This window comes from Sus scrofa, chromosome 2 (assembly GCF_000003025.6).
Source record: "Sus scrofa isolate TJ Tabasco breed Duroc chromosome 2, Sscrofa11.1, whole genome shotgun sequence".
NCBI lineage: Eukaryota > Metazoa > Chordata > Mammalia > Artiodactyla > Suidae > Sus > Sus scrofa.
In genome coordinates this window covers 149,049,869-149,072,584 of record NC_010444.4, presented here as the reverse complement: position 1 = coordinate 149,072,584, position 22,716 = coordinate 149,049,869, and the positions used below count along the sequence as shown (strand labels likewise).

The window sequence follows — 22,716 nt, the reverse complement described above, 5'->3', positions numbered from 1 at the left end:
ACACTCGGAATAAACCAAGTTTTACCAAATAGAGCAAACCTGTCGTTTTGGACAGGGATTCCTTTGGGGGGGCTTCTTCCTTCCCCATCTTCCACGCATTCTGAGGGACTCTGTCTCAGGAAATGGGACTGCAGATATCAGGTGACAGGACACAGCCGATTGTGAAAACGTGTAATTGCATGAGGATTCGACTAGCATTTCAGGAAAACAGTTGAAAAGCTCAGCCCAGAAACACGCCCGTCACCTTTCACCGACTGAAATAATTCCTTTAGGTTTTCTTGGGACTTAGTTGAGCATCTGCCATGCCTGGCACGGGTCTAGGTACCGAGACAGGGGATTTCGAAATGCCGCCCGTCTAGTGGAGTAGAGTTCAGTTTTAAGATTTTTCCATGGCAGCCAATTAAGCCGACCATAGGCTCCTCTCCATGGGAGCCAGGTGTGCAACAGCTGCAAACAGCAGCCTCCTCAGCAGCATGTGCAGCCTGCTGCCTGTATAGGTTGCCCTAGGGACAACCCTTTCCCGTGGACATTCATCAGTGGCATGCTGTCCCCATTCCAGCCTCCAGACAGGTAGGTGCGGTGCCTCTGGAAAGCCCCAGGGCACGGTGGCCAGGGTCCACACTGGCAAAGTCATCGTGTCCATCCACACAAACTGCAGAGCAAGGAGCATGGGACTGAGGCCCTGCGCAGGGCCAAGTTCAAGTTCCCTGGCCACCAGACAATCCACATCTCCAAGAAGTGGGATCTGCTAAATTCAACATGGATGGATTTGAAAACATGGTGGCAGAGAAATGGCTCATCCTGGATGGACGTGGGGTCAAATACATCCCTCATCGCGGCCCCCGGACAAACGGCAGGCCCTGCTCTCATGAGAGCCTTGGCTGGCCCTGTCCCCTCCTTACACCCACCAATAAATCCTACCTGCCTGTCAAAAAATATATATGCATTCCCTGTATCTCAGAATGTAGATTTCAAGTGAGATGCGATTTTCTCAGAGTCTCTGAATCATGGAGGAAACCCCAAAGTGAAACTTTGTCACCATGCTGAGGAGAAGCCTCTGCCTTTAGCCTGAATTCTCCCCCAGGGGGGCCCCTCCCCATTGGTTCCTGGGTGAGAGCAGTGATGAGAGATTCCCCACTTTCCCTGGTGGCCTGAGCACTCCATCTCGGGCTCGACCTGAAAATCTGCTTCTCCAGGCCTGATGGAGTCAGGCTGAGACATCAAGGAGGAGCAGCAACCTGACTCCGAATTAACTTTTACCACCAAGCCATGCCCAAGAGATGATCTGCCACAGAAGGAAGGGACGACAGGCCAGACAAACTGATCCTGAGGCCACTGTGCAGTCCACTTTGCTGTATATACGAGCCACGAGCCATGACGACTTTGCAGAGTTATCTTTCTCTTGCGAGTAAACCGAGGCTTTTGATTTAGGCTTTATTCCAAATCGAATGCTTCTCAGTCCAAACCACAATCACTCTGAGTGGTCCTCCATTTCTTCCACAGGAATTTTAGGGTAACATACTCATATTAAAAGGCCTAGTGTTTATAGCCAGGGACAGCAAATAAGAGATAAGGAAGGGCGTCAGAGGAAACTAGCATCTAGAACCACTAATGAAGAGAAGGAAGAGCAGCTTGAATTCCTAAGTTCATACAAAGCAGAAACCCAGAAGGGAGACGTGGGTAGAGGGGTAAATGACCCTGAGAAGCATCAGGTACCCTGCTAAATAGTGGAGAATACATCAACCATGGCACCAAAAGTTTCCAATGAAATTTGGCTCGCGCGTGCAACAACACAATTGCCTGACACTCTTCAGATTCCTGTTAATTTCTGGGGCTATTCGGAATATACAGGTCTGTGAGGTTTAAATTTGACCACTAGAGGATGCTGTGGTCCACCAAGTGACTGCCAAAGTCACACCTCACAGCTCACCAGGTAAGCTATGGATGCAAGATGGCTTCCAGCTGTGATGCTAGAGGACATTTGAAGGGCATCCCTAAGCTTAAGGAACTTTGCCACAAGAAATGGATTTAAGCATTAGATGCCATGACCTGTCATGTCTAACTGGACCATTTTACAGGTCTGGAGAGAAGAGGTTTGGAAAGTACAGTCAGAGTCAATACATAAACCCAGATTCTTTGCCTTTAATGGTTTTGCTCTGTTTCTGATCTGTTAAAAGATAAACTCCAGCAAACCCACATTTCTACCTGGACATATTTTTTGGGGCCTGCAATGTGACTGTTGCCAAGCCAAGTTCTCAGGACACGAAATAATCAAGAAGGCAATTGCTGTCCCCGGGAGAGAGAGGATGGACAAACAATGCTACCTGACAGCAAAGTCACGAGTCACAGTTCCAGGATCTGAAAGCAAGCAGGACCCTTTGGGGCCTCTCCTGTACAAATCCTTTCCCTGCCTTGTTTCTTTCTTTTTTTTTTTTTTTTTTTTTCTTTTTTCTTTTTTGAGCCATACCTGCAGCATACGGAAGTTCTTGGGCTAGTGACTGAATTGGAGTTGCAGCTGCTGGCCTACATCACAGCCATAGCCATGCCAGATACAAGCCGCATCTGTGACCTATGCTGCTGCTTGTGACAACACCAGATCTCGAATCCACTGAGTGAAGCCAGGAATGGAACCTGCATCCTCCTGCCTACTAGTCAGGTTCTTAATCCACTGAGCTACAACAGGAACTCCTCCCTGTCCCATTTCTTGTTTGCAGGAAAAAGGCTTCGGCCTCCTTCCATGAGTTCCAAAAAGTAAATGATTTAAAAAAAAAAAAAAAAAAAGCAGATTCAAACAGTTGCTAATCAGGGAAGTAAGGGAAAAGCCAAAACAAAGTAGGAGCGACAGGAAACTACATGCAGAGGTTAAAGCTGGGTCCTGCTTCCTCCTCCAGGGACATGTCCATAAGTAACAGCGTCCAAGTCCCTCTGCAGGAACTAAGATGCCCCAGGTGGACGATGGTAACTTCAGGCTGTGCGCTGGATCCCTGCAACACCTCCCTGTTCCCTGGATCCCTGCAACACCTCCCTGTTCCCTGGATCCCTGCAACACCTCCCTGTTCCCTGGATTCCCTGCAACACCTCCCTGTTCCCTGGATTCCTGCAACACCTCCCTGTTCCCTGGATCCCTGCAACACCTCCCTGTTCCCTCACCACCAACTCATCAGAAGAAAGTCACACACTTGGCAGCCCCACCCCAAATTGTGCCCATTAAAACGTCTCCACCCAAAGCACCAAGGAGTTCAGAGCTTTTGAGCATAAGCCACGTGATCCCCTTGCTCGGCCCTGCAATAAACACTTCTCTGCTGCAAAAGCCACCGTTTCTGTTTGGTTTTACCAGTGCCTCGGGCATACAAATGCATGCTGGGTAACATCAGATGCTTACAAGCTTTTCTTTTTCCTGCCAATCTCAATTTGGAAAGTAAGGGGCAACATGAAATTTTACCTTGCTCTTCCCACCAGGCAGCACAGTCAGAGACGGAGATAGGCCAGCTGACTTGGGGAGTATCCTTATCTTCGGCCGGCTCCTGACAGATTTCCAGGATCCTGTCTGCAGGCTCCAGGGAGAGTGGGCTGTCCCCGAGAGTCTTGCCCTGGTCACCAGATGCTCAAGGGAAGGAGAAAGGAGTTTCCCTCTACCTTTTAGGATGAGTGCGTGGCTGAGACCCTGTCTTCTTCAGGGCATCTCATACACGGATGAGCTTTACCGAGGTTAAAATTCTCCACTGCGGCCACTGCAATTCACCATTTTCTTTGGTAAACTGGCCTGCTTTCTTCAGCCTTCAAACAAGACTGTGTCCGCCCGAGGCCTCCCTCTGGACCCACTCCAGCCCAAGTCGACCCAGTCTGATCCTGGACTCCGGAGAAGGCCGGACTCAGGGGCTCTGCAGGTACCGTCACTGCTGCTCCTCGTTACCTGAGGGCTGCCGGGGGCTGCTTGGGGTCCCTCTTCTGTCACCAGACCTGCGAAAAGATAAACCGAGGCATATTAAAAAGTTTAAGAGTTTGAGCAAAAAATGATTTGAATTGGGCAGCATCCAAACTAGCAGACAGGGAGGCGCTCCGAGGAGCCATAAAGGAAAGGGACAAGGAAGTTACGCTGGACAAAAAGCAGACTGGTGACTGCAAGGTCACTTCCCTTTAGCGGGCGGCAGGGGTCTATCAGGCAGATGCCTTTACTAATGCTGATTAAGTGACTTCTGATCACCTAGTTTAAGATTCCATTTCTGGGAGAGCTAAAACTAGAATTCGGTTAAGCCTTGGTTTGGTGGTATATGGCGCTTAGCTTAAGTGACTACATTTCAGGTCTGTTGTCTCTTTTTTATTTTTTATTTTTTTTTTGCTTTCTAGGGCCATGCCCAAGGCATATGGAAGTTTCCAGGCCAGGGGTCACATGCGAGCTACCACAGCCATAGCAACGCCAGATCCTTAACCCACTGAGCAAGGCCAGGAATCAAACCCACATCCTCACGGACCCTCGTTGGATTCATTATCACTGAGCTGCAATGGGAATTCCTGTTGTCTTACTTTTAAGCAGACCATTAGAAAGCAGGTGGATTACTGTGTTCGTGTCTGGTGGGTATATTTTTCAAAAGATATTTGCAAACCGGAACGTGTTTAGAGGACAGGGACTACCATGACAGATAGGCATTTGAAACTTTGTCCTATGATGGAGGTTGAAAGAAGTAGGAAATGTTTGTCTGAAGGAAGGAAAACGCTTAGAAATCTGCTGAGTCTTTCCAAACAACTTAAGGGAGAGAACGTTAGCACCAGGAACTCAGAAACTCTGTTTTTTGTGGGGTTTTTTTTCTGTTTTTATTTTATTTTATTTTTTGTCCTTTTTTTTTTTTTTTTTTTTTGTCTTTTTAGGGCCACACGTGCCACATATGGAGGTTTCCAGGCTGGGGTCAAATCAGAGCTACAGCTGCAGGCCCACACACCATCACAGCAACGTGGGATCTGAGCTGCATCTGTGACCTGCACCACAGCTCACGGCAATTCCAGGTCCTTAACCCACTGGGCGAGGCCAGGGATTGAACCTGCATCTTCACAGATGCTAGGCAGATTCGTTTCTGCTGAGCCCCAACAGGAACTCCAGAAATTGTGTTCTTCTATCACTGCTGTTAGAGGCTGGAAGACAGCATCTGACATCTAGGAGGTGCTGACTTAACATACTTCATGTTATGTAGGTGAAGAAGGAAGAGGAATGTGTTTTTGTTGGCCCCGAAAGGTAGAAGTTACCTTGAATTGGGTAGAGATTAAAGGGAGATTGATTTGGGTTCAGTAGGAAAGCACATAGTATGATGGTTACTATGGGGGGCTCTGATTTAGAGGGCCTGGGCGCCAGGCCTGCCGTAGAGCAGTGCTCAAGAAGTATTAACTAGGATTGTGGCTCCCATTGTTAGTACCTCCTAATCCCTTGAGCTCACTCAAAAGGTCTCCTTCTTCACTTATGTAACAAATGTGAATGGTCTTTCCATCTTTTTCAGGGCCTTATTTTCACTTATAATAGGTTTACTCCGATTCTTGCTTCTCCCAGTAGACCCCCACCAAAGAGGGAAATTACAGCAGCCTAATTTCCCAGAAGTTGCCTGGATCTCTAGATAAGTTGTAAATTCTGCACACACTAGGAGGGGAGAAAGGGCCACTGTCCACGGAAAAAGACAGCAAGACCTTCAAAGAGGTAGACCGAGGGGTTGGGGGTTGCTGCCTCCGCCCTCCCTTCCTGCTTTCCGTGTAGACGGAAATGAGAATGAGTCTTCTCAGGGCTGAGAGGAGAGGAACGAGTGGGGCAAGGGGAGCCCTCCCTAAGCCTCAAGGCAGCTGATCGCCAAGGAAGAGACTCTCGCTGCTCTCAAGGATAACACCCCGTTCTGTTCTGTCACTTGCTTCCCAGCCCTGCTACCAACACGCCTCCAAATCCCGCTCCGGTGTAACTTAGACTCTTTCTTCTCGCCTATCTGCCATCTCTGTTCCTTCCCTTACCCGTCTATCTTTATTTACCGCATTTAGCTAAAGTTCTAGTACAAGACAGCGAAGCCTATCGCCCCTACAAATGGTGTCTACGAGAACATCATTGAGTATTTTGCACACCTCACTAGAAGCAGGAGGCTTATTAATGGATGATTTTGGAAACTGAGACAGAGGTTTCCTCTCAGACCTTCAAAAAGTCAAAGCCAGAGGTTACTTAACCTGATACGAAATACTTTTAATCAAATATAATTGAGAGAGACTGATACCAATGATATTAAGTTCTTTTCTAAAAAATTTGTGATCACTCCTCACTTTTTTAATTTTTTTTAAATTGTTATTTCCCCAATACAATTTTTTTTTTCTACTGTACAGCATGGGGACCCAGTGCCACATACATGTACATGTTTTATTTTCACACATTATCAGGCTCCATCATAAGTGACTAGACACAGTTCCCAGGGCTACACAGCTGGATCTCATTGCTAATCCATTCCAAAGGCAATAGTTTGCATCTATTAATCCCAAGCTCCCCAACCACCCTGCTCCCTCCCCTCCCCCTTGGCAACCACAAGTCTATTCTCCAAGTTCAGGATTTTCTTTTCTGTGGAAAGGTTCATTTGTGCCTTATATTAGATTCCAGATACAAGTGATATCATATAGTATTTGTTTTTCTCTTTCTGACTTACTTCACTCAGGATGAGAGTCTCTAGTTCCACCCATGGTGCTGCAAATGGCATTATTTCGTTCTTTTTAATGGCTGAGTAGTATTCCACCGTGTAATTGATGTTAAATTCTGAAAGAGCAAAAGAAGACAACGAGGCTTATTCCAAGACACCTGCATGAAATACTCCATTTGAGTGTCTCTGGAGCAGAAAGACCAAGGATGGGACAGTGAGCAAAGTCCCCAACACCCAGGCAGCATCTGTTTCTTCTAGGTAACTTCGGCTGTAAGTCAGTGTCAGGTGGAAGGCGAGGAACTGCCTAAGAGAGAAAATCCACTACTGTAACAGGATCCTTTTAGCAGTGAGAAGTCTGTGTTTGGTCCCAGGAGAGGAAATTGTGAACTTCCCTAGAAGAGATATGAGGAGAAAGCAGTAGCCTCTCCACTCTGACCTGCGTGTCCTCGACTGTCCCATAGCCCCTGACACCAAGTTCCTCTTAGAGCCCAGAATACCCAGGTGGGAAGACCTGCTGCTGTTTATAACCCCCGCGTGGCCTTGACATCTGCCCGTGATTGACTATCCACCTGTCCTTTGAAATGAAGGGAACGGCAGAGGTCACCTGTTTGTCATTCTCTGAAGAGGAAAACAGCAGGTTGGACATCAGAAACATCTGCACTCCTCAACGTCTGATGTCCACCCTTCAATTGTCCCCAAATTCCCACCTGTGTAATGCCCTTAAAAACCAAAGAGAGAGGGATACATTTCAGTTTCGCCTTCGTGGTGCATCCATTCATGTTACAGAAACCACTGAAGCTCGCTCCAAGGCAATGGTATGCAATTAGCTTTGAGCGACAAGTTTTGCAAGCGTCCGTTCTTCCCCACAAACTGGGAGAGGAAACATTAAATGTGAGAGTGGGAGAAACCCAGTTGGAAGGGACATTAAGGAAAAGATTGGCCAAAACAGGTCAAGTGAGGACGAGAGCCAAACTAGGTCAAGCGCTAGCACATGAGTCCCCAGGGCTCAGGTCACGCCCAGATCTTGTCCATATCAAGTGGGTTTTTATTTTTTTCTTTTTTATTTGTCTTTTTGCCTTTTCTAGGGCCGCTCCTGTGGCATACGGAGGTTCCCAGGCTAGGGGTCGAATTGGAGCTGTAGCCGCCAGCCTACACCACAGCCACAGCCACACAGGATCTGAGCCGCATCTGCAACCTGCACCACAGCTCATGGCAGCGCCGGATCCTTAACCCACTGAGCAAGGCCAGGGATCAAACCTGCAACCTCATGGTTACTAGTCGGATTCATTAACCACTGAGCCACGAAGGGAACTCCCATATCAAACGGTTTTTAGGGGAGTTCCCTTCATGGCTTAGCGGTTAACAAACTCGACAAGGATCCATGAGGATGCGGGTTCGATCCCTGGCCTCGCTTATCGGGTTACATATTTGGCATTGCTGTGAGCTATGGTGTAGGCTGCAGACGCAGCTCAGATCCCATACGGCTGTGACTGTGGTGTAGGCTGGCGGTTACAGCTCTGATTCAGACCCTAGCCCGGGGACCTCCATGTGCCCTAAAATAAAATGACCAACCCCCTCCAAAAAAAACGGCTTTTAGGGTTCCTTTGCTTTCATCCCAGCTAGTCTCTCCAAGCCTTTCTGCCAAGTCCAAGTAGACCTGGGCCATCACCTGACCCAGCTTCTACATCTTATCTTTACCTGTTTATCCTGCTGTCCTCTGGATGCACCTGCTGCCCCACGCGGGCTGTGTGTAGGATATCCATTCGTCTCCAGGGTTCAACGTAATTTAAATGGGCATATTTTCCTTGCTGCAAACAAGGGGGGTTTTATTGATGTTTCAGGAAAACTGGGATGGAGCCATTCTCCTAGGATAGTGCACTGCATTTATTTACCCAAAGCCACTGGGGAAGAATGACTGATGGGCCAAGGCTTGCATTTGGCATGTCACAGAAGGAGTCTGCATGCAGCGTTGTGGTGTCCCTCACGACGGAGTCCATGGAAAGCATATTTGATTGGAGCAAGAGTGAGCTTTATAAGGGACCTCCTTTATTTTAGGGTTAATGTTAGATCACAAATGAATCAGGTCTACTGCAGAAAAACTGGTATTTTAAAAGCCATTAAGTAAATATAAAATTACTACCTTTCAGCACTTGAACCAAGACCGATCTATGTACTGAAACACATGAGAATTTTTCAAGTCTGATGTACCAATGCACTGGCCGCTGAGACTAGTCTGCACGCGGAAGGGAGATCCCAGCTAAAAGACTTCTTTCTAAGAGTTTGTATGGCATCTTCTGCATGGCTACTGGGATCCTGCAGTGAACTTGCCCTCCTGGGGAGCTGGTATGGGAACCTTGACCTCCTGATTAGTTTTGCCCCCTTTCCCCTGGGGTCTCCTTCCCAAATCTCTGATTCCAGAGAGCCCGCTCCTGTTCCAGAGAACATATTTCTCATGCTCTTTCCTGCACCATATATGAGGCAGGTCCTTTTATCATGGACGGCAGAGTCACATCAATGCTAGTGCAGGAACATTTGTGAGCGAGGAGGATGGAAAAGGCAGCGTCTGGCTGTTTTAAACTCCTTTACATAAGCAGCTTCTACCTCTTCTAGCTTCAGATTTTCTCATTGGCTCTAAACTAGGTGTGATTTCCTTTATTCAGTCATTTCGTGACGGGCCTCGTTGTCTTGGCAGAGTCAATCAACTAGAGGAAAGAAACGGTGAAGGAGAAGGGACATTCCATTGATATTTAGCTCTTTCATCCCGAGCCTTGAGGCAAAGAAAAGAGCTTTCCTAATCATACCAAAAATCTTGGCAGAGTTAAGCAAGATAGTCCTATGTAAAGCCTTCAGCCACCTCCATATTTAAAAGTAATCCACTCTCTAAGAAGAGAAGGGGAGAATAGATGCCTATAAGGTACCTACTGTTTAAAAGCTTGGTGATTTCAGGAGTTCCCAATGTGGTGCAGTGGTTGACGAATCCTACTAGGAACCATGAGGTTGCAGGTTCGATCCCTGGCCTTGCTCAGTAGGTTAAGGATCTGTCATTGCCATGAGCTGGGGTGTAGGTCACAGACGCGGCTCGGATCCCGAGTTGCTGTGGCTGTGGTGTAGGCTGGCGGCTGCAGCTCCAATTAGACCCCTAGCCTGGGAACCTTCATATGCCGCAGGAGCAGCCCTAGAAAAGGCAAAAAGAAAAAAAAAAAAAAAAAGTTTGGTGATTTCAGTGTCAATAGAGTGTATTCCTCAGTACAGCCAGGAACAGTGGTAGAAATTGGGGGGCATGGTGGGGGGAAGCCACTCACCTTAGGGCACAGAGTTAAATCCAAATAGTCCACTGGGATTGAGAAGGAAATAGGATTTACACTGTGTCTCAAACTTTAAGACATGTGTTAGAATACTAGGGGCCAGAGACGACGAGAGAGGGGAAGAAGTACCTTGTCATGTCATGATGGAAATTAAATGAATGATAAATGCCTGGGTTCAGAAATACATTATGAGAAGACAGTTTTCTAAGAGAGGCAGACTGGAAGGAAATGCAACTTAAGTATGTTTTTAATATCAGCACAGGGATTCTCCTTAATGCAGGAAGCCTATTCAGGGCAGCTCTTGGGAAGAGGGGGATTTGATTTACTTAGGAGGACTGCCTGGAGGCAGAGGCCCACCTGCTGGGAGAGTCCTTACCTCCAGGCCTTTTTGTGCAGAGGGTGCTTCAAGTAGCTCAGCTGTGAAGACTGAGGAGGAACAAAGAGAACGAATGACTGCAGCTGATTAGAGGGACTCCGCGTGAATTTTTGGTGTATATTGTTTGTTTTGTCTTACAGCTCCATTTCCTGATGCATAGTAGGCCCTCCCTAAATTAATGAAGCACCAACTATGAGATGTGTTCCTGGAAGGAACACTAAAGAAGTATCCAGACATGGGCATAGAAATGAGGCGGCCCCTCGGACTCAAGTCCCATCATCAGCCTTGATCTCTTAGGTTCTAGGATCCAGAGACAACACCTAGGGAGCACTGGGAGCGCCACAGAGGCTGCATGAAGCATCTCCTCTCCTGGACCGTCTAGGCTGACCCACACCAAGTCCCTACCACAAAAAGGGTCTGAAATGAAACCTAGCCTTCTGCTGTACCTCTCTGCCTCCATCCGTGCCGAGACTGAGAGCTATGGGAGAATGGGAACAGGTGATGGAGATGCCCAGGAAACTGCTGCCTTCTGCCTCTGCTGGAGCTGATCTGTTGCCCATGGGAGGCTATGGCCTGCAGAGCTGTCCAGTAGTCGAGGGTCTTAGGAGAGACGGCAGAGCAAAGGACCTACTCTGGCGCAAGCCAACGAAGACCACTTTTCAGAATTTTTTTTTTTTTCTGGGTCATGAAGATAATTCTTGGGGAATAAGAAAAGGCTGCTTGAAACTTTCCTTTCAATAGCATCGCCGCAAGCCTACCTGTGGTCCTTTGCCATGAAAACAAAGACTAGGAAACTCTGGGAGAGAGAAGCATCCTTCCCTTGTCGCTTTCTTGTTCACCATGTGCCATCACTGGATCCCGAGGGGAGTAGTCTGGGAGAATGCAGACTAGTTTAGGAGACATAGCATGAATCTTCATTTCTCCTGCTTTCAGTTTATCTCTTCCCATCTCTCGGACTGTTAAAGCATCTGGTTTTCACTGGGAAGACTTTGCTTTCATGCTAAGAAGTTAGAACGAGAAGTTCTCTTGTGGTGCAGCAGGTTAAGGATCTGGCATTGTCACGGCAGCAGCTTGGGTTGCTGCGATGACACGGGTTCTATCCTTGGCCCAGAAACTCCCATGTGCTATAGGTGTGACAAAAAATAAATAAATAAATAAAAGGAAGTTAGAACTAGCCCATCCAGAAAGAAGGGATAGAATTTGATACACCCTAAGTGTCCTTGTGTAACTTAGGAGGCCCTGACTTGCCATGGCCCCTCACACCAGAGTGACGACACTTGAAAGAAAATTTGGCAGATAATGACAACCACGGTGATGGTGCAAGGGGCTCAGAATCTGGCGAGATAATTCGCATTCTTTAACTTAGCAGGGGAAAACCTTGACATACATAGCTTCCTTTTGAAATTTTTTTCTGTATTTGATTTGCAATGTTCTGTCAATTTCCGCCGTACAGCAAAGTAACCCAGTTATACATGTACATATATTCGTTATTTCACATTATCCTCCATCATGTTCCACCACTAGTGACTGGATATAGTTCCCTGTGCTATAGAGCAGGATCCCATTGCCCATCCATTCCAAATACAAGAGTTTTCATCTACCAACCCCAGACTCCTAATCCACCCCACTCCCTCCCTCCCCCGTCCCCCCCCCGCCCCCCCGGCAAACACAAGTCTGTCCTCCACGTCCATGATCTTTTCTGTTTTGTAGAGAGATCATTTGCGCCAGTATGAGAGTCTCTAGTTCCATCCATGTTGCTGCAAATGGCATTATTTTGTCCTTTTTTATGGCTCAGTAGTATTCCGTTGTGTATATGTACCACATCTTCTTAATCCATTCATCTGTCAATGGACATTTAGGTCGTTTCCATGTCTTGGCTATTGCGAATAGTGCTGCAAAGAACATAGAGGTGCATGTATCTTTTTTCAATAAAAGTTTTGCTGGGTCATACGATAGTTCTATATTTTTTTTTCTTGAGGTATTTCTATTCTGTTTTCCATAGTGGTTGCACAAATTTACATTCCCACCAACAGTGCAGGAGGGTTCTCTTTTCTCCACACCCTCTCCAGCATTTGTTGTTTGCTGATTTGTTAAGGTACTAATTGGGGTGAGGTAGTACCCGATTGTCGTTTTTATTTGCATTTCTCTAACAATTAGTGATGTTGAGCATTTTTCCGGTGCCTCTGGCCATTGGTATGTCTTCTTTGGCGAAATGTCTATTTAGGTTTGCTGCCCATTTTTCAGTTGAGATGCTTGTTTCTTGGTTGTTGAGTTATATAAATCATTTGTATACTTTGGAGATTAAACCTTTGCTGGTTGAGTCATTTGCAAAATTTTTCTCCCATTCTGTGGGTTGTGTTTTCATTGTTTTAACGGTTTCCTTTGCTGTGCAGAAGCTTTTGAGGTTCATTAGGTCCCATTGCATAGCTTCTTACAGTATTCTTTACAGACTGGGTGGCTCAATGCTAAGAACCCGATGGTGAAGACCCTCTTATACAGCTCTGACGGACTTAGAGGAGGTTTCAAGAAGCAAGCCCTTATCCAGTGTCTCCTGACTCTGCATTTCTCTGGCATTAACCCTGAGAGTAAGGTACATAAGAATCTCAGGGAATGGGGACATTATCTGAGGCACAGAATCCTGTTTTTTCTTTCCAGAATTCTCTAGATGTTAGGGCGTAAAACGATAGGGGGAAACCTGAGAATGTAGGGAGCACAATAGAAGATGCAGTGTGAGGCTTTATTCTTCCTAATTCTGCATCACTGAATTTGTTACCAAACCCACCCCTGGTTCCTATGGTACTAAACGGAAAGCACAGTTCACTAATCTACAACTTGTTAATATTCTTCCAAAGGTATATTTTTAAAATAAGTAAACATAGCCCTGGAAGTCAAATTTAGAGAGCTCTAGTTTTGCTCTTGGGAGGGAGAGACTCTCAGTGTGCAATGGAGACATCTTACACGGCAGAACAGCTGAGGGAGAGAGGCAGATTATTTCTAATGTTCCTCCCTGGAGGAGGAGCTCAGGATAACTGATTCTCAACGAAGGTCCTAACACTAGTGAAAAACTTGCCGACCACGAGAATAAAGCGTATAGCTTACCTTCTATGGAAGAAAAGTGTCCCCTTTAAGAAAATGACACCAGGAGATGTGGGCACTTATAGGTCAGAATCTCGCCTTCATAACAAGCAACAAGAAGTTTCCTCTCCAAGGCTGAGTCTCTTATGCTGAAGTATGTCATGAAGGCATCTCCTAGAAGGTGCTGAAGGACTAAAAGACAAGGAATCATTGTTTTTCAGCTTCACTTTGACCCTTCAATACTTTGACTTGTGATGTTAGGGCAGGAACTTTGCAAATCCCGTTGCTGCTTGGCCATTCAGCCAACCAATAGCAGGTGCCAGAGGGAGACCAGAGACAGTAGGAGGCAGAAGACACTGGTTCTTTTCCATCTGCATCCTGTGTGCTTGAGGTGGCTGTGAGCATCACTGCTGCAACACCAGGAGGAGGAGGAGGGCAAGGGAGAAAGAAAGCAGAGAGGGAAAGAGGGGGAGACAAGAGACAACTTACCGAGGAAAACCCAGACAGTACGTTCTTTCCCCTGCACACTTCTGGAAACAAGGAAAATTTCCTTCACAACAAGAACTCGATCAAAATCAGGAAATTAACACTGATGTAACTCTAATCTATATACCTTATTCAAATATTGCTAATTATCCTATTAGGTTCCTTCACCGCAAGTTGTTTTATTTGGATTTGCTTCCCCAGGATCCAGTCCAAGATTCCAAAGCACTTAATAATCATGTCTCCAGGCTTCTTTAATGTAGAAGACTTTCTCAGTCCTCCTGTGTCTCTGATTACCTTGACCTTGTTGAAAAGCAGGTATTTTGTAGGACATCCTTCCATGTGGGTTTATCAGCTCTTTCCTCGCGGATCAGAAGTGCCATATAATGCACTTGGCAGAGATGCCTCCGAAGGATTGTTGCGTTCTTCTCGGTACATCGTGTTAAGGGGGCACATGAGTTCTATTTGTCCTACTGTTTGGCGGTTGACTTTCATCACTTGATTAAAGCGATGTCAACTAACCTTCCTCACTATAAAGTTAGCATCTTTTTCCTTTGTAATTAACAGGGATCTTGTGGGGAGATCTTTGAGGCTCTATGAATGTCCTCTTCCTCCTCAAACTTGTACTCGTTACTTTTATCATCCATTGATGATTCATGCCTAAAAATACCACTGTGATGTTGGTTAAATGACAGTTTGCCAAATGATGGATCCTTCCTTTTACAGTTATTAATTGGCATTTAACTGTAAAAGGGAACTTTCCCTTCTCCCCTGCTTAGTCCATTTTATCTATTTGGTTATTTGTGATGGTATGGACCCATGAGATTCTAATTTTATTTTATATATTATATCCCTTGACTACAATTCTTTTTTAAATTTTTTTATTAAAAATTATTGTAGTTGATTTTGTTACTAAAAATTATTCATTTTGATACTCAAACTTGCCCAGGCTTTGCTTGTGGGAGTCCTCTGAAGCTGGCGCCTTTGACTTTTGAAGTGTCCCCATCATTCTTGGATTCCTTCTTTACTTTCTGGCATGGCAAGATATTCCAGGCTCATCTTTACGGTGCTTGACTGCCCCAGCCCTGGTTTCAGCCATTTCTCCAAGGAGCTCTTGTCTCTTTTCTTTTAATCAAGCACGGTATTTGGAATTCAGGATCTGGATGCTGGTGTGTCACAGCTGCTGGGCCCTCTCAGCAGATACAGCCAACAGAGCTAAGCATTCTCTTCTCTCTCCTCCATCTCATCACCAGTTTGCACTCACATATGTCATCTATGAGTGCATCTGATTCTCCACGACCTCATCAACAGAGGCAGTTTTCTGTGTAATCTGATTTCCTAAGACAGTTTCCAATGGTCTTCAAGGCCACATTCGCACGCATCTGGGCGGGGCAAGGCTCACTGTTCCACTTGAAAGTGTGTGCCCATCGCAGCCTGGAGGCACAGGTGGTTAGATGTCAGCCAAGGGCTCCCCTTGGTGGGGCTGATGATGATTGAAGTTCTGCCTGCAACTCTCAGGAGAAGGCACACTCGGTAGTTTGCAGTGATTGCTGTCCACCTTCTTCCTTGTGTTTGGGAGACACACAGAAAGCCCTGACGCAAAAGCTGGCTCCTGACATTAAGACTTTGGCTAATTTTGGAGTCCTCAGCAATATCTTAGTGAGAAAAAAAAAAAATCCCCTCTTTCAACTTTAAAGACTACACATAAAAAACTGGCCACAAAGGCAATTAAAAGTAGCAAGGAATGTTAGGGAGATGGGTCTAAGACATTAAGCAAAGCATTCCATTGCTGCTCTTTGGCTTCTGCCTTCAGCGCCGATTCTTGGCCAGAGTAGAGAGTGACTGAAAGCAGACATAGGATGAAAGAGTTGGCATCGAGCACTATCCCACTTGATTCTGCCATAGCAAGTTTGTTCGCCAAAGTCTGTCTGTGAAAACCACTCCCAGGATGGTTAACAGCTTAAGACATAGGATATACCCATGACGGCCCCACCGTTTAGATGAGGTCCTGCCAGAAACACGACTGCAAAGATCCTGGTCCTGATGGTTAGACACCACAAGTTCTTGGAATGGTCTTGGGATGGGAGAGATTTGATGTTCCATTGATGAATTTGTAGTCGAGCCGAGACAAAGAGTTAAGCGAGATTATACGACAGAGGATTTTCACCGGAGAAAGAAAGTGCAGTTCTGGTTTCCGTCGTAGGTCCCGTGCATAGTTAGCAACGACTGAGGGTTTTGCAAGGACATTCACGGCATCACTCCTCTACTGAGGGCAGAGGCGGAGGGGAGGTGTCCACACTAAAGGACACTAGGGACGCTGGTGACAGCACGCATGTGTTTTAAAGGACATGGAAGGAGACAATATCAGGATTCCTTTTCAAGTCTGAATCCCTCAGACTAGGCTCTGAACCAAGAAATTGCCAACATGGTCTTGGAATTGCTGGTCTCAGTCAACTTCATTTCCTCCTCCTCTGTTTTATACCTGATCTGTCTCACATGAAAATGGGCTGCCGAAGGGAGGAAAGACTGAAGCTTGAGAACACGGCTTCATTCCATTTGATGCTTTATTAGCTAAAGCTTAGATAAAGGAATCTAGAAAGCCCAGGAGATGTCAGACACCAAAGCCAAAAGCTCCTGCTCCTTTGTCTCATTCCACCTGCTTCTAAAATCCTATTTGTAAAGCTTTACGCAGGTTGATTTGTGAAACCAAGGCTCAAAAACTAAATGTAATATCTATTCCGAGCCTTGGTTCAAAAGATAGAAAAGATTGTCCTCATGACCTAGGAAAGACCAGGGCTGTGACTTAGTCTAATTTAGGTCACAGAAGCCATGATGAGGCGTAAAGGTTCTTTCTGGGCTTCGTATTTCATACTGAGGTCTGGGATCGGAAGACTCCTCCTTCACGCAATGCATGTGAAATAAATCTACTACGTTAGGTCAAACCTAGGTCATTCTCCAGCAAATTCTGGGAGTTAGGACCTTGCATGGTACACAGCAGGTTGCTCTTCCGCTTTGACACCTGGTGCTATTGTGTCTTAGAGCCAAGACAGAAACATTGGGGAATGGAAGCTTCCTCTCCTCTGATTCAGTGGAGGTTGTTTAATCCTAATCATTATACATTAAAGCCAGACAGACATTTGCCATTTCATGCTATCAAAACAATAAAAAGATCTACTCTCTATCACGAAGGGCAAACAAATCCTAAGAATGACAGAAGAGAGTTCCGTTGTGGCGCAGTGGAACGAATCGACTAGGAACCATGAGGTGCGGGTTGATCCTGCCTGCTCAGTGGGTTAAGATCGGCATGCGTGAGCTGTGGTGAGGGCAGGCGGCTCGGATCCGTGCTGTGGCTGGGTAGGCAGGGCTACAGCTCCGATCGACCTAGCCTGGGAACTCCATATGCCGTGGAGCGCCAAAGAAATGCAAAAAGACAAAAAAAAAAAAAAAAAAAAAAAAAAGAATGACAGAAGAATTGCATGAAGCACAATACCTACATTCCTCTTGCTCTTTTAAAAAAAATTGTTGCTGGTTCTATGGACTTGCTAGGAACCTAGGGGACTTAATCATGAAGCAGCATGACCTATTCCTCCTGTCTGGGCTCCAGTTATGCAGTGACTAAAGATAAAATACAGAAACCTTGGAAACTGGGTTGTTTGCAGAGGTAGAAAGAACGGGCATTTTTCTCACTTAGTGTTAATTCGCTCCTGATGCCGTGACGTTCAATGCCTCACCTAGGACAATAGAGTAGCCTAAAAGGAGAGGTTCAACTCACCGCTCATGGTATCTCAAACATCAGGGCTTTCAGGTCAGGGATGATCCTGAATTCTCCCACTGCTCCTCTGCTCTCACAGTAAAGGCACAACATCCGCAGCTCTGGAGAAGTCCCTGCCCCAGTTTTCCAAGTTACCCATAAAAGCTAAACCTGCCTGGTGCTGGGATGATGTAAGTGACTCCTCAGGAGAGCCCTGCGGTGCAAAATTCATTGACTCTCCGCGTGGCCCAGCAGCACAGCTATAATAACTCTCCAGGGAACTGTGGCTCCGCAGCGTTAGGCTTTCTAAGAGGAGCTTTCCCTTGAAGAGGACACTAAAGAAGTAGGGTCCCAAGAGTTTATGGTTCTATTAAACAGGAATGGCATGAAGTCCATTTTCCAGGCTGGATTTCTCCTACTACTCTGGGCTAGGGAGGCCTCTGCCAGACACTCCAGATAAATCAAGGGAAATGCCTGACACAAAATTTCCTCTCTTCCTGTGACTTCAAGAAACTCTCTTTTATGAAGACAAACAGAGAGATTAGCAGGAAATGTGGACATGAGCGAACTACAATCAAAGTGTCCATTCTCCACCGTGGCCCTGCTGTCCTCTCGTGTGGAGGCAGTGAAGCATAAGACGTCCGACCCATGATAGGGATGGAGGTTGGGGCTGCTCTGCATTTCCGTAGCTCCCTCTCAGGTTCCCCGACTGAGAAAGAGATAAGAGAGGCTGGAGAAGGAACAGAAAAATAACTGTTGGGTGTACAACCAAAATATCCTGACCCCTGATCTGCCTGGGTGAATGAAAGTGCCTCCACCTACTCACACGGAAAGGTCACATTCCTGCCAAATACCCCTCGGCCCTCCCCGTCCTCTGCTTCCCTAGCTCTTGAAAAGCCCAAGGCGAGTTATTAGACGAGCTCGAGAAGCAGTGCAGCAGCCTTGGGTCTTTGCTTCTCAGGACCAGGCCTTCATCAGAGCCAGTAGACATGCAGAGCCTGCTGAGTTCAGATGCACACACGCTCTCTTGTGCTCTGGCCACCTGCATGCCTTCTCTTCCTGCGTGCACACAGGTAGACCCGTTCACCCTGCCCACTGATGCCCTGGATCCTTGTCAGGCAGGAGTGCTCAGGACATTTTCAGGTAAGGAAAATTCACTCTTGCCTCCGGCTTTTAGGAAAGGAGTGAGCTTCCCCTTTAGGCAAAGCTTTTTCAGTGAGGAAAGAACAATTCTCTGCCTTTGATCAAAGGAGTTGTCCACGCAGGACTCCTTGGGCCCCAGGGTGTGAAAGTGTTGAGTAGGACAGATCTTTAAGTCTCCATACAGAGCACAGCACCTCTGATGCCCTCTCTCCAGCGTGGTGGGTCAGGATTAATTCCAGAGCCCGCGTCACCTTCTGCCTGAATATATAGTTTACATCCATTCTGTGTGTGTGTGTGTGTGTGTGTGTGTGTGTGTGTGTGTGTGTGTGTGTGTGTGCATCTTCTATTTTTCAGTTATTTATCTCTCTGCCACAAATATAGTTGCAAAATGGGAGGACATCGTGAGAGACAAAGACACGCAGGAAATGAGAAGCCCCCAGTTTAACTCTGGATATGTTGTGACTCAATGGATGAAGTAAAAAAAAAATTATCTGGCAAGACCATGAAAGGTTGGGAGAAAGAATATGAAATTCCACTTCTCTAACTTCAGCTCAGACCATTGTGTCCTCACCATCCTTCTCCCAGGAATAAGAGACGAGGTCACTATTCATTCCATCTGCGGATTCAGGCGATCGAAGGGCCGGCTACCATGATCTATGAAAGATGAACCAGTAGCCTCGTTTAGCAGGGTCATAAACATCAAGACCCTGCTTGAAGCTCAAGGCTTGAAGCTCCAGCTGGTTGCTTAAGAAAAATCACTCTTACTCTTTCAAGTATGCATGGCCAATAGGTACCTCGCTTCTCAAATGCTCTTTGGGCCAATTTTAGCATATTCCAGGACCTCTGATGAAATAAATAAATGATGTACAAATAAAATTATTGACATGCACAGTTTGCATTTGCCTAAGGGTTCTGATTTTACCATTTTGAAAATTACACCTCAGCAAGAGTTGAGTTTACTGATTCCTCTGAGAGATGGATGGGGTTTTGTTAAAATTTGAGGAACTTATTGGGAGAAAAATAGACGTGAGAAAAGAGAAGGAATGTGCACTGAGGGTAAAAAGGAAAGAGGCTGAATAGAGTCACAGAGAGGAAAGTTGCTTTCTTGAACTTGAACTCACCTCTCTGGGTTTGGTCCTGCCGTCCTTGCATCGTCCCCAGATTCAGAATCAAACCCACTCTGTCTCCAGCAGTGGTCTCTGACTTCTCAGGAAAGGCCCTTCAGCTTGTAACAGGAGCTAGAGCCAAGGACACATTAAGCTGGCATGTCCTGCAAGGAGGCAGATGCCAGAGGGGTCAAAGCTTTCCTTGCAAAATCTCCTTGTTTTTGGCGGAGGGAGAAAAACACCACGCCTCTCAAATGTCTTCACTGTGCCTTTCTCTAGCGTGGAAGTGCAAAAAGCAAGCTCCAGGCTTCCAATTTCACACTTCGGATCACCTCTGAGAGACACATCAAACAGTAATAAAATGTCAATGCAGGGTGTAAATATTGAAAGAAACTTGGCTCATATGTATGTGAGGCAGACCGTGAAATCTCTTAAGTTCCACTTTTAGACAATGCTTCTCTCCTTTCAGCCCCTCTGTACCTGGTCAGAGGAACATAAGTACTCTGCCACTGGAAGGATCTAAGTAAGAATTTGGGTGCCTTGAGGTGGGAAGTATTCGAGAAATTGTCCAAAGATTAGGGAGGCTAGAAGGGAAAGACTGGGGCTTTAAAGGCTTTTAGTGTGGAAGGTTCAGGTGCAGGGGGAAGAGATTACATAAGAGAACAGGCAGACCTCCTGGAGATCCTTCCACAGGCCAGGCGTGGGCTAGAGATTTTACAACCGTAATTCATTTAGACGTAGTCTACTGAGTAAGCAAAGGCATTTTCGCCCTGGCCTCATAGATGAGGCAATGGGGCCAAAGGAGAAATGGTTTCTAGGTCTCAGGGTTAGAAGGTGGCCAAATCAGGACTGTAACCCAGCAAGGAGTCGAGGAGTTGTGGCAGGGGCCCGGCTTAGAATGTTTTGGAGGCTCCGAGAAGAGGTAGGCCGTTTCTTGCGGCAATCCACGTCTCAAGGCTGGGGGAGCTTCTGAGTCAAAATCTCAGGATTCTTCCAGGCCTCCTCTGTCCCTTCCCAGCCAAGTCACTTGCACTGCAGTTGCATAAGCTCAGGGATGCTTGGCCTAATGCACTAACTGGTGGTTAATACTCAATTCTCAACAGCGCAAGGCCTGAGGAGGGAGGGAGGAAGGCCCCCCACCACCACCACCACCAGCTGGGCTCCACACTTTTTCAGAGTCAAAGCTGATGCCTTGCCCCATCACAGAAGGTAAAAACTTTCTTTAAAAGGCAGTGTCGGTTGTCTATTTATAAGGGATTCTTGAGATTTACCTCTTCCCGCTCAGCTTCCTGTCCATCAACAAGCGCTCACAGCACCACCTCAAAACGTTTTCCCCTTGAATAGTCCAGTTTTCTCTGTGTCACTGCCACCACCTCAAGCGAAGCAGTATCACCTCTAGCCTAGGTGACCACAGCATCCTAACTATGTCTCATTTTGTCCACCAAGATTCCTTTCCTACAGTCCTTCAAACCAAGTGTAAATTCTTCAATGACTTCATTGCTTTTGAGAAAAACTCCAACCGCCTGACGGTGGCTGCTGCAGGTACTGCAGACTTGGGTCCCTGCCTCCTTCCCAGGTTCCCCTCATGCCATTGCCCCCATGGACACTGGATCCAGCTGTACTAACCTTCAAATATATTCTTCTCCCTGGCCCTTCCTCTTCCCAGAGCTCATTCTTCCACTGGAAACTCTCTTTTCTTAGCTCTTACAGGACTGGCATAACCCGTACTTCTCTTCTCAGTTCAACGTCACCTCTGTTCTGCATCTTTCTCCCAGGCATGCGCTGCTTCGTAGCACTTTGGAAATTTTGCTACTGTTTCAGTGGCTTGTTTCCTCTGGCTGCCCCACCCCCTAGGATCTAAGCTCCTCCAGGACAGGAACTAGGTTTGCTTTTGTCCACTGTGGAATGTGTGTCCTTAGGCTCTGCCTGGCTCACATCCTCTACTCTTAGTGCCTAAACATTGTAAAAATTATGACAATCAGGGTGACTCCCATAGTGAAAACTATAGAAAAATTAAAACTTGCACACATACTAAATTAAAATAGCTTATTTGTAGATTTTCTTTTCTTTTTTTCTTTTGTTAGGGTGGCACCTGTGACCTATGCAAGTTCCCAAGCTGGGGGTCGAATCAGAGCAGCAGCTGCCAGCCTACCACATAGCCACAGCAACGCAGGATCCAAGGCAAGTCTACAACCTATGCTGCAGTTCATGGAAGCACTGGATCCTTAACCCAAGCGGGGCCAGGGATCGAACCCAAGTCCTCATGGACCCTAGTTGGGTTCATTACTGCTGAGCCACAGTGGGAACTCCTGGAGATTTCCTGATTACATTTTGGAAAAGTTCACTGAGGAGAAATTTTCCCATTTCTTTGCTGTGGTCACATATGCCCCTGTGCCGTGTGCCTCTGGGTAATATACCACCGCCCAGGACCTGAAAGGAAAAAAACTGTTTCTCGTTTCAACATCAGAGCAAAGGCTGTCCTATCATGTAAATCTTACCTAATGAGTCTGTAATGGAGCAGTGGTCACTCTTAGCATTACCCCCCTCTTTCTATCGTAGGAACAACAATGAATCTTTTGGCCTCTCCTCGGGCTTTCTCATCCCACACAGCCTGTCCACTCCTTAGCTAATGATGAACTCGAATCCCTCAAATACATCAACAGGAGGAAAACACAGAGGAATGAACTTGTACATTTACGTGTGTTAGGAGAGAAAGGAGGCAGATTCTTTCAACAAGCACGCCGCACAGGGTGGGCACAGCTACTGCGCTGGGTACGAGCATTAAACAAAAACGGAGTGGCATGCTGGGTTCCACACCGCAGGGCATCTC

The 22,716-nt window shown here is 46.5% G+C and overlaps 1 long non-coding RNA gene across 1 annotated transcript; it reads right to left on the bottom strand.

Moving 5' to 3' along the window:
• LOC106509599 lies at positions 19,133–20,255 on the bottom strand. The gene is made up of 2 exons (XR_002341972.1): positions 19,902–20,255; positions 19,133–19,434 (listed from the first exon to the last, which is right to left on the bottom strand). It is a non-coding gene; the product is annotated as an uncharacterized LOC106509599 (long non-coding RNA).